The 10,394-nt window shown below is 43.8% G+C and overlaps 1 long non-coding RNA gene across 1 annotated transcript; it reads left to right on the top strand.

Moving 5' to 3' along the window:
* Nucleotides 1-1,432: 1,432 nt before the first annotated feature.
* LOC131382256 (uncharacterized) lies at nucleotides 1,433-7,222 on the top strand. Its single transcript, XR_009211557.1, has 4 exons — nucleotides 1,433-1,568; nucleotides 1,685-1,751; nucleotides 4,886-4,996; nucleotides 6,891-7,222. It is a non-coding gene; the product is annotated as an uncharacterized LOC131382256 (long non-coding RNA).
* Nucleotides 7,223-10,394: the final 3,172 nt, after the last annotated feature.

Here is a 10,394-nt window from a genome sequence, read left to right on the forward strand (position 1 = left end):
AAGAAAAAAAAATCTTGATCAAGAACTATGTGCAGGAACAATGATCAGGAACTATTTTTAACACAAAACTTGAATTTAAAAGAGACTCCAAGAAGAATGTAATCAGGAAATTTTACCCAAAGTTGATATTTAAATCTACCCCAAGATTTGCTTTTATTTTTCTTCTCATAATTATATGTCATTTATTTTTTTGTTTTTTTTTCTTTTTTATAAGAGTACCATATAAAGGAAATGTAAATAATTATTATCCATGAAGCTCCTTTTAGAATTATCCAAGCTCACTCAAGTTGATCCCAGTGAGTTATACAAATATCCTTATTTTTTATGTTTACCAAGGTGGGACGAAGCTTAGGAAGCATGGCTGATTTAATACAATTTGCTTATAAGGCCAGAACATCTGAACCTTGTGTATCTGGCTATATTCAGTGTCTCGGCATCCTAACATCACATCAGTTCCTGCCCCTCTCTGCTTTGGATTGACTTAGATGTGCCCAGAATGGCCACTGCTTTCCTGGAGAGGACAGTGGGTGCCTTGCCCTGCCATTGGCTGGCCTTCAGAGTGAACTTACCTCCAAAGACAAAAAATATGAAGCTGACCACCTTAAAAACCTCTCAGTGGCTCCCCATGCCTAAGGATAAAGTACCATACTCTTTAGAACAGCATACTACCCTGTCCTTCCCTTCAGAATCCTCTAAGCAAGAGGCAGCATCAAAAAAGAAGTACGGTTGGAAGTCAGGGCTTGGAGAAGAATCAACAAATGAAAACTAAGGGGAGGGAATGCAGTCATTTTCCTGTGTTTGAACAACGTGGTCACACAATCTTTGTTCCATCTTCACTTACACAAGGGTGGGGACTTGAAAAAAATGCCTTCCCCACTGAGTGTGTAATTTGGCTTATGTTATTTGGGCTTGAATCATGGCCAGGTCCTGGCAGCTATCCTGGGAGAGCTGGGTTTCGGGTCACTTCTGTCTTAAAGAATAGTAAATCACTAGTACCCTAGCAGGAGGTATCAGTAGGAGGCACGGGTTTAAACTGGACTTGATGGTGGGCATGAATGTAATAGGTCAAAGCAGAGGCTTCAGGCAATGATCAGAAGCTTGTAATCACTGGGGCTGAGAGAGAAAGAGGAGGTGGGGAGGAGGAGGTTTGTTTGGGAAGAAGGTGGAGGGTGTCAGCTGAACTGGCACCAGTGACTGATAAATTTATCAGTCTCAGCACTAAATGATTACAGAAACATCACACCACATGACACCACGTAAAGCACCATTATGACTATTTTAAATGCAAGCAAGAAGGCTTGCCTTGTGTATGGCCCTGTAGTGGGCTCTATAGGCAGACAAGGCAATGAATCCCACCTTCTTCAGGCTGAGGCTCTGAAATCAGCATATAAGGAAAAAATCAAAAACAGTTAAAACTACCCTTGAAAAACGTCTTAGGAAGGTGACATGTTGAAGAAAATAGATATTTTCTCAGAAACTGCAAAACATCCAGTTTTTCTTCTAGCACTGGAATTAATCACCATGAATTCAATGCAGTATCTATATAACTAATCTGAAATTCTGCACAGGTTTGTCTCTTCTCTCCCATTTAGTAACTGATTCAATCATTTGTTTATATCAGTGTGGACTGGTGGTATTTTGTACTTTGGGTTATAATCTAATATTACTTTATTTTGTTGCTCAGATGGCTTCAGCTTTGGCCATTGGGAGATCTTTCAGCTCCTCTGCTTCTCTGACAGACCCTCATCAATGTGAGTTTCCCTTGTTTAACACTTGTCTATTTTCTGACACTGCACAATATTCCGAGCTAATCTTGTATATTTCCTGCCCAAGTCTCAGAATCCGCCATTTCTCCAAGAAGCCAAGGTTCTTTTTATTGTAGAATAATATTGGAATCCAAGATATAGGTCCTGGCATGCTTATTGCTACTGGAGCTTTGTTTCTTTTGGGCACTCTCAGCTGACAAAGCACATAAATATGTGTGTGTATACTTATCTGTATATGTTACATATCTGCAAATATTTCTATATGTAATCACCTGAATCTATATTGACTAAAATGTGAGATATTGCTGATGTCTCCAACACTAGTCCATTACCACATGGATTGTTCTAACCTCCTTTGTTTATTGGTAAATTCCTACTCCATCAGTGAGAACTCAGGCTCCCATTTTCCGCCATCCACTTATGCAATTGTTTGATTCCAGTGTACATGTATAGCGGTCTCAGGATTGCTTACCTCACAATTATATGTCATTTATTTTTTTGTGGGAAACAACTTTACCTACTAGAGTACCATGATTTTTTGCAGTTCCTATTGCTTTTGGCTTTATAGATCTCATTTATTCCAAAGTTACCAAATCAGCACCTTTGCCCTCCACCCCTTCAGTGATACCATTTCATATGTTTGCAATACAGTTAGATGCTCTTGTCATGGTTTGCACTTTTTCCTAGGATCTTCCTGAGAGTATTTTTTAACTCCTTTCTTTCTTTCCTTTCTTTTCTTTCCTTCCTTCCTTCTTTTCTTTTCTTTCTTTTTTGCGACAGGATCTCACTCATCCAGGCTGGAGTGCAGTAGCACGATCTTGGCTCACTGCAACTTCTGCCTCCTGGGTTCAAGTGATTATCTCACCTCAACCTCCCGAGTAGCTGGGAGTGCAGGTGCATGCCACCATGCCCGGCTAATTTTTGTATTTTTAGCAGAGACACGGTTTCACCATGTTGACCAGGCTGGTCTTGAACTCCTCACCTCAAGTGATCCACCTGCCTCAGCCTCCCAAAGAGCATGGATTACATGTGCGAGCCACTGCGCCTGGCCTTTTTTACTCCTTTCCATAAACATGATGGAATCAGCATATATCCTTTCTTCATACCACCCAACTTAGGGATTATATTGTTTTTAAGCTTTACCTTTATGCCTTTAAAAATATTTAGACCTCTGTGCTTGATTTACCAGCTTTTTTTTTTTTTTTGAGACGGAGTCTCGCTCTGTCGCCCGGGCTGGAGTGCAGTGGCTCAATCTCGGCTCACTGCAAGCCCCGCCTCCCGAGTTCACGCCATTCTCCTGCCTCAGCCTCTACCAGCTTTAAATAATATATTCTGGCCACCAGCTCTAAACATTCAGGAAACCAGCTGTATTAGTTTGTTCTGACATTGCTATAAAGAACTACCTGAGCCGCTTCCTTCCTTCCTTCCTTCCTTCCTTCCTTCCTTCCTTCCTTCCTTCTTCCTTCCTTCCTTCCTTCCTTCCCTCCCTCCCTCCCTCCCTCTCTCCCTCCCTCTCTCTCTCTCTCTTTCTTTCTTTCTTTCTTTCCCTCTGTGGCCCGGGCAGCAATCTCCTCGTCTCGCTGCTGCCCCGCGCCGCGGACTGCCTGGGACTGCCGGCGCGCACCACCGCTGCCTGTTTTTTCTCCTTTGCCTGCCGGCGCGCGTTCGCCATCTTGGCCACGCTAGTCGCCAGCTCCTGACCCCGAACGCTCTGCCCGCCTCGGCCTCCCAGGGTGCTAGGACTACAGACGGAGTCTCGCTCACCCGGTGCTCGGTGTTGCCTGGGCTGGAGTGCGGTGGCGTGGTCTGGGCTCGCGCGGTGGCGTGGTCTGGGCTCGCGGCAGCCTCCGCCTCCCAGCCGCCTGCCTTGGCCTACCAGGGTGATGGGATTGCAGCCCCTGCCCGGCCGCCGCCCCGTCTGGGAGGTAGGGAGCGTCTCTGCCCGGCTGCCCCTCTGCCCGGCCTCCCCATCTGGGAAGTGAGGAGCACTTCTGCCCGGCCACCCATCGTCTGGGAGGTGAGGAGCGCCTCTGCCCGGCCACCCATCGTCTAGGAGGTGAGGAGCGCTTCTGCCTGGCCACCCATCGACTGGGAAGTGAGGAGCGCCTCTGCCCGGCCGCCCCATCTGGGAAGTGAGGAGCGCCTCTGCCCGGCCGCCCCGTCCGGGAAGAAGTGAGGAGCGCCTCTGCCCGGCCGCCCGTCCGGGAAAAGAGAGGAGCGCCTCTGCCCGGCCGCCCCGTCCGGGAAGAAGTGAGGAGCGCCTCTGCCCGGCCGCCCCGTCCGGGAAGAAGTGAGGAGCGCCTCTGCCCGGGCGCCCCGTCCGGGAAGAAGTGAGGAGCGCCTCTGCCCGGCCACCCATCGTCTGGGAAGTGAGGAGCGCCTCTGCCCGACCGCCCCGTCTGGGAAGTGAGGAGCGCCTCTACCCGGCCGCCCATCGTCTGGGAGGTGAGGAGCGCCTCTGCCCAGCCACCTATCATCTGGGAAGAAGTGAGGAGCGTCTCTGCCTGGCCACCCCGTCTGGGAAGTGAGGAGCACCTCTGCCCGGCCGCTCCGTCTCGGAGGTCTACCACGGAGGCCAGAAGCAATGTGGGGGCTGGACGTGGTGGCCCACGCCTGTGGTCCCGGCACTCTGGGGGGCGAGGTGGGTTGATCACTTCGGGCTAGGAGTTCGAGACCAGTCTGGCCAACATGGCGAAACATGAAAAATACAACAGACAAACTAACCAACCAACTCAGTGACAACAAAACAGGTCTACCCTGGAGTCATACTCTAATTTTTTCTATTTTCCTCCCTTTCTGATCCTTTATCCCACTTTGTTTTTCTTCCTCTTCCTTCTCCCTCTTCTTTGTCAAATAGAGGATTGAGTTATTATCACTGATCCATATAAAGTCCCTCTCTCATTTATTTTAACTCCCACCCCCCATTTCTATTCCCCGACTTCCCATGTGCAACCTTCCTAATATGTTTGATACGCATCTTTTTGTTTGTATGTATTATTAGAAAATGTTTATTGTTTTTGTGTGCAAAAAAAATTAAAAAAAAAAAAAAAAAAAAAAGAACTACCTGAGCCTAGGTAGTTTACAAAGAAAAGAGGTTTAACTGACTTACAGTTCCACAGGCTGTACAGGAAGCTTGGTTGGGGAGGCCTCAGGAAACTTACAGTCATGGCAGAAGGTGAAGGAGAAGCAAGTACATCTTCACATGGCTGGCAGCAGAGAGAGAGAGAAAGGTGAGGTGTTACACACTTTCAAACAACCAGATCTTGTGAGAACTCTACTATGAGGCAGCACGTGGGGGGTGGTGCTAAACCATTAGAAACCACCCCCATGATCAAATTACCTCTCACGAGGCTCCACCTCCAACACTGGGGACTACAATTCAACATGATATTTGGGTGGGGACACACAGCCAAACTATATCACCAGCATACTTGACCTATTTCCTATCTTCTGCTCTTTCTCATTCAACTTTTGTTGGTTATATCACTCCTTCACTGTCAGAGTTTATAATATATATATTTTTCTCGTTTTTTTTTTTTTTTGAGACATGGTCTCACTCTGTCACCCAGGCTGGAGTGCAGTGGCTCAATCTCGACTTACCGCAAACTCCATCTCCCAGGTTCAAATGATTCTCCTGCCTCAGCCTCCCAAGTAGCTGGGATTACAGGCATGCCACCATGCCCAGCTAATTTTTGTATTTTTAGTAGAGATGGGCTTTCTCCATGTTGGCCAGGCTGGTCTCGAACTCCTGACCTCATGTGATCCACCTGCCTCAGCCTCCCAAAGTGCTGGGATTACAGGTGTGAGCCACCATGCCTGGCCTACATTTTGTTCTTTAACCATAATTGCCATGTTTGTTTTCATCTTAGTTGCATCTTTAAATGGATTTGATGGTCATCACCAGTCCCTTCTGTGTCTTTTCTCCATTTACCCTCTATTAGAATCTTTTAAAAAGTGTTGTAGAAACTATATTTCCTGAATTCTTGCACATTAAAAAACATGTTTGTGTTGCCTTTGTCCCTGAAGTACAGTTCAGCTGAGTAAAAATTTCTTGGGTCACACTTTCTTTGCATGAAGACTATATAGACTTTACCCATCTGTCCTCAAATATCAAATATAGCTGTGGCGACTTGGAGGCCAGTCTAATTTTCTCCTTTTAGTTAATTACTTTGCATAGTTGCTTAAAGCATACTTTCTTTATCTTTGAAGTCCAATAACTTTACAAGAATATATTTTTGAGTCTATTTTCCTTGGACATGAAGTACCCATTCAATTTTTAGATTCATACTTTTAACTCTGGAAAATTTTTAAAATTACATCTGTAAATACATTTTCTGTTCTATTCAAATTTCTCCTTCAGGGACATGAATTATGTGCCTATTGGATCTCCTGTGCCTGCCTGTTACATTTATTACTTTCTGTCTAATCCTTTTTAAACTCTGGTCATTTTAATTTCATTTGCCTTCCTATCTCTATTCTAATTGATGGGTCTCTCTTACTTCAATGGTATCTAGTCTACTCTGGAAAAGTACACTTGGAAATAATTTTTTAAATGCTTTTTTGAAATTCTACTTATTTACCCAATGCTTTTAACTCATAGTTTATCTTTTTAAAATTGTGTAAAATACACATAGCATAAAATTTACTATGTTAACCATGTTTAAGTGTACAACTCAGGGGTATTAAGTACACTCACACTGTTGTGCAACCAGCACCACTATTCATCTCCATAACTTTTTCACCTATCCAAACAGAAACTGTGTCCATTAAAACTAACTCCCTATTTCCCCTCCCTCTAGCCCCTGGTAAGTGCTATTCTACTTTCTGCTTCTATGAATTTGCCTATGTTAGGTATAAGTGGAATTATGCAATATTTGTCCTTTTGTGTGTGACTTATTTCACTTAGCAATAATGCCTTTGAGGTTCATTCATGTTGTAGCACATATCAGAACTTCCTTCCTCTTTAAGGCTTAATAATATTCCATTGTAAGTATATACAACATTTTGTTCATCCATTCATCTGCTGATAGACATTTGAGATGTTTCTACCTTTTGGCAATTGTGAATAATGCTGCTGTGAATCTTGGTGTGCCAGATTCTGATCCTTGCTTTCAATTTTTTCAGATATACAGATAGTTCCAGAGTTATGACGGCTTGACTTATGATTTTTCCACTTTACAATGGTGCGGAAGTGATAGACATTCAGTATGCTTCTCAACTTATGATGGTGTTGTGTCCAGATAAATCCATCATAAGTTGGAAGTATCAAAAGTCAAAAACTCTGGCGGGGCACGGTGGCTCATGCCTGTAATTCTAACACTTTGGGAGGCTGAGGCAGGCAGATCACCTGAGGTCAGGAGTTCGAGACCAGCCTGGCCAACATGGTGAAACCCTGTCTCTATTAAAAATACAAAAATTAGCCAGGCATGATGGAGCGTGCCTGTAATCTCAGCTACCCGGGAGGCTGAGGTAGGAGAATCCCTGGAATCTGGGAGGTGGATGTTGCAGTGAGCCGAGATCGTGCCACTGCACTCCAGCCTGGGTGACAGAACAAGACTCTGTCTCAGAAAAACAAAACAAATTCCGGGCGCAGTGGCTCATGCCTGCAATCCCAGAACCTTGGGAGCCAGAGGCGGGCAGATCACTTGAGGTCAGGGGTTTGAGACCAGCCTGGCCAACATGGTGAAACGCTGTCTCTATTAAAAATACAAAAATTAGCCAGGCACGGTGGCACACACTTGTAATTCCAGCTACTTAGGAGCCTGAGGCAGGAGAATCGCTTGAACCCGGGAGGCGGAGGTTGCAGTGAGCCGAGATAACACCACTGCACTCCAGCCTGGGCGAAAGAGTGAGACTCTGTCTCAAAAAAAAAAAAAGTCAAAAACTCATTTTCAATTTATGATATTGTCAACTTTTTTTCCCCTATGGGTTCACTGGGATGTAAACTGGGGAGTGGAATTGCTAGATCATAAGGAAATTCCCTGTCTAACTTTTTAAGGAACTGCCATCCTGTTTTCCACAGAGGGTGTATCATTTTACATTCCCACCAGCAAGGCACAAGGGTTTAATTTCTAGATATCCTTGCTGATATGGTTTAGGTCTGTGTCCCTGCCCAAATCTCATGTCTAATTGTAATCTCCAGTGTTGGAGGTGGGGCTTGGTGGGAGGTGACTGGATTATTGGGGTGGAGTTCTCATGAATGGCTCAGCACCATCCCCACTTGGTACTGTATAGTGAGTAAGTTATTATGAGATCTGGTTGTTTAAAAGTGTGTAGCACCACCCCACTTCCTCTCTTCCTCCTGCTCCCGCCATGAAAGACATGCTTGCTTCCCCTTCCCCTTCTGTCATGATTGTGAGTTTCCTGAGGCCTCCCCAGAAGCAGATGCTGCTATGCTTCCTGTACAGCCTGCAGAACTATGAGCCAATTAAACCTCTTTTCTTCATAAATTACCCTGTCTCCGGTATTTATTTATAGCAGTGCAAGAACGGACTAATACACTTGCCAACGCTATTTTCTTTTTCTTTCATCTTCTTTTTTGTATAAAAGTAGTTATCCCAACAAGTGTGAAATGGTATCACATTGAGGTTTTTATTTGCATTTCCCTAATGATTAGTGGATGTTGAACATCTTTTCATTTGCTTATTGGCCATTCATATATCTTATTTAGAGAATGTTTGAGTCTTTTGCTTTTTTTTTTTTTTTTTGAGGCGGAATTTTGTTCTTGTTGCCCAGGCTGGAGTGCAATGGCACAATCTTGGCTCACTGCAACCTCCGTTTCCTGGGGTTCAAGCGATTCTCCTGCCTCAGCCTCCCAAGTAGCTGGGATTACAGGCATGTGCCACCACACCCAGCTAATTTTGTGTTTTTAGTAGAGACCAGGTTTCTCCATGTTGGTCAGCCTGGTCTCAAACTCCCGACCTCAGGTGATCTGCCCACCTCGGCCTCCCAAAGTCTTGGGATTACAGGTGTGAGCCACCGCACCTGGCCTTTTGTTTTTTAAATTGAATTGCTTGATTTTTTGTTGTTGAGTTGTAGGCATTCTTTATATATTCTGGATATTAACCTCTTATCAAATATATGACTTGCAAATATGTTTTCCCATCCCATAGGTTGCATTTTCACTCTACTGATAGAGTCCTTATGTATACAAAAGGTTTTAATTTTGATAAAGTCCAATTTATTTGTTTTTTCCTTTTATTGTCTGTGCTTTTGGCGTCATACTGAAGAAATTATTGTGTTTTTTTTTATTTTACTTTAAGTTCTAGGGTACATGTGCACAACGTGCAGGTTTGTTACATATGTATACATGTGCCATGTTGGTGTGCCGCACCCCTTAACTCATCATTTACGTTAGGTATATCTCCTAATGCCATCCCTCCCCAGTCCCCCCACCCCACGACAGGCCCCAGTGTGTGATGTTCCCCACCCTGTGTCCAAGTGTTCTCATTGTTCAATTCCCACCTACAAGAGAACATGTGGTGTTTGGTTTTCCATCCTTGTGATAGTTTGCTCAGAATGATGGTTTCTAGCTTCATCCATGTCTCTACAAAGGACATGAACTCATCCTTTTTCATGGCTGCATAGTATTCCATGGTGTATATGTGCCACATTTTCTTAATCCAGTCTGTCATTGATGGACATTTGGGTTGGTTCCAAGTATTTGCTATTGTGAATAGTGCCACTATAAACATACGTGTGCATATGTCTTTATAGCAGCATAGCAGCATGATTTATAATCCTTTGGGTATATGCCCAGTAATGGGATGGCTGGGTCAAATGGTATTTCTAGTTCTAGATCCTTGAGGAATCACTACGCTGTCTTCCACAATGGTTGAACTAGTTTACAGTCCCACCAACAGTGTAAAAGTGTTTCTATTTCTCCACATACTCTCCAGCACTGTTGTTTCCTGACTTTTTAATGATTGCCATTCTAACTGGTGTGAGATGGTATCTCATTGTGGTTTTGATTTGCATTTCTCTGATGGCCAGTGATGATGAGCATTTTTTCATGTGTCTGTTGGCTGCATAAATGTCTTCTTTTGAGAAGTGTCTGTTCATATCCTTTGCCCACTTTTTGATGAGGTTGTTTGATTTTTTTTCTTGTAAATTTGTTTAAGTTCTTTGTAGATTCTGGATATTAGCCCTTTGTCAGATGGGTAAATTGTAAAAATTTTCTCCCATTCTGTAGGTTGCCTGTTCACTCTGATGGTAGTTTCTTTTGCTGTGCAGAAGCTCTTTAGTTTAATTCGATCCCATTTGTCAATTTTGGCTTTTGTTGCCATTGCTTTTGGTGTTTTAGTCATGAAGTCCTTGCCCATGCCTATGTCCTGAATGGTATTGCCTAGGTTTTCTTCTAGGGTTTTTATGGTTTTAGGTCTAACATTTAAGTCTTTAATCCATCTTGAATTAACTTTTGCATAAGGTGTAAGGAAGGGATCCAGTTTCAGCTTTCTAAGTATGGCTAGCCAGTTTTCCCAGCACCATTTATTAAATAGGGAAACTTTTCCCCATTTCTTGTTTTTGTCAGGTTTGTCAAAGATCAGATGGTTGTAGATGTGTGGTACTATTTCCGAGGGCTCTATTCCATTCCATTGGTCTATATCTCTGTTTTGATACCAGTACCAT

This window comes from Hylobates moloch, unplaced genomic scaffold, assembly GCF_009828535.3.
Source record: "Hylobates moloch isolate HMO894 unplaced genomic scaffold, HMol_V3 SCAFFOLD_21, whole genome shotgun sequence".
Classification (NCBI taxonomy): Eukaryota; Metazoa; Chordata; class Mammalia; order Primates; family Hylobatidae; genus Hylobates; species Hylobates moloch.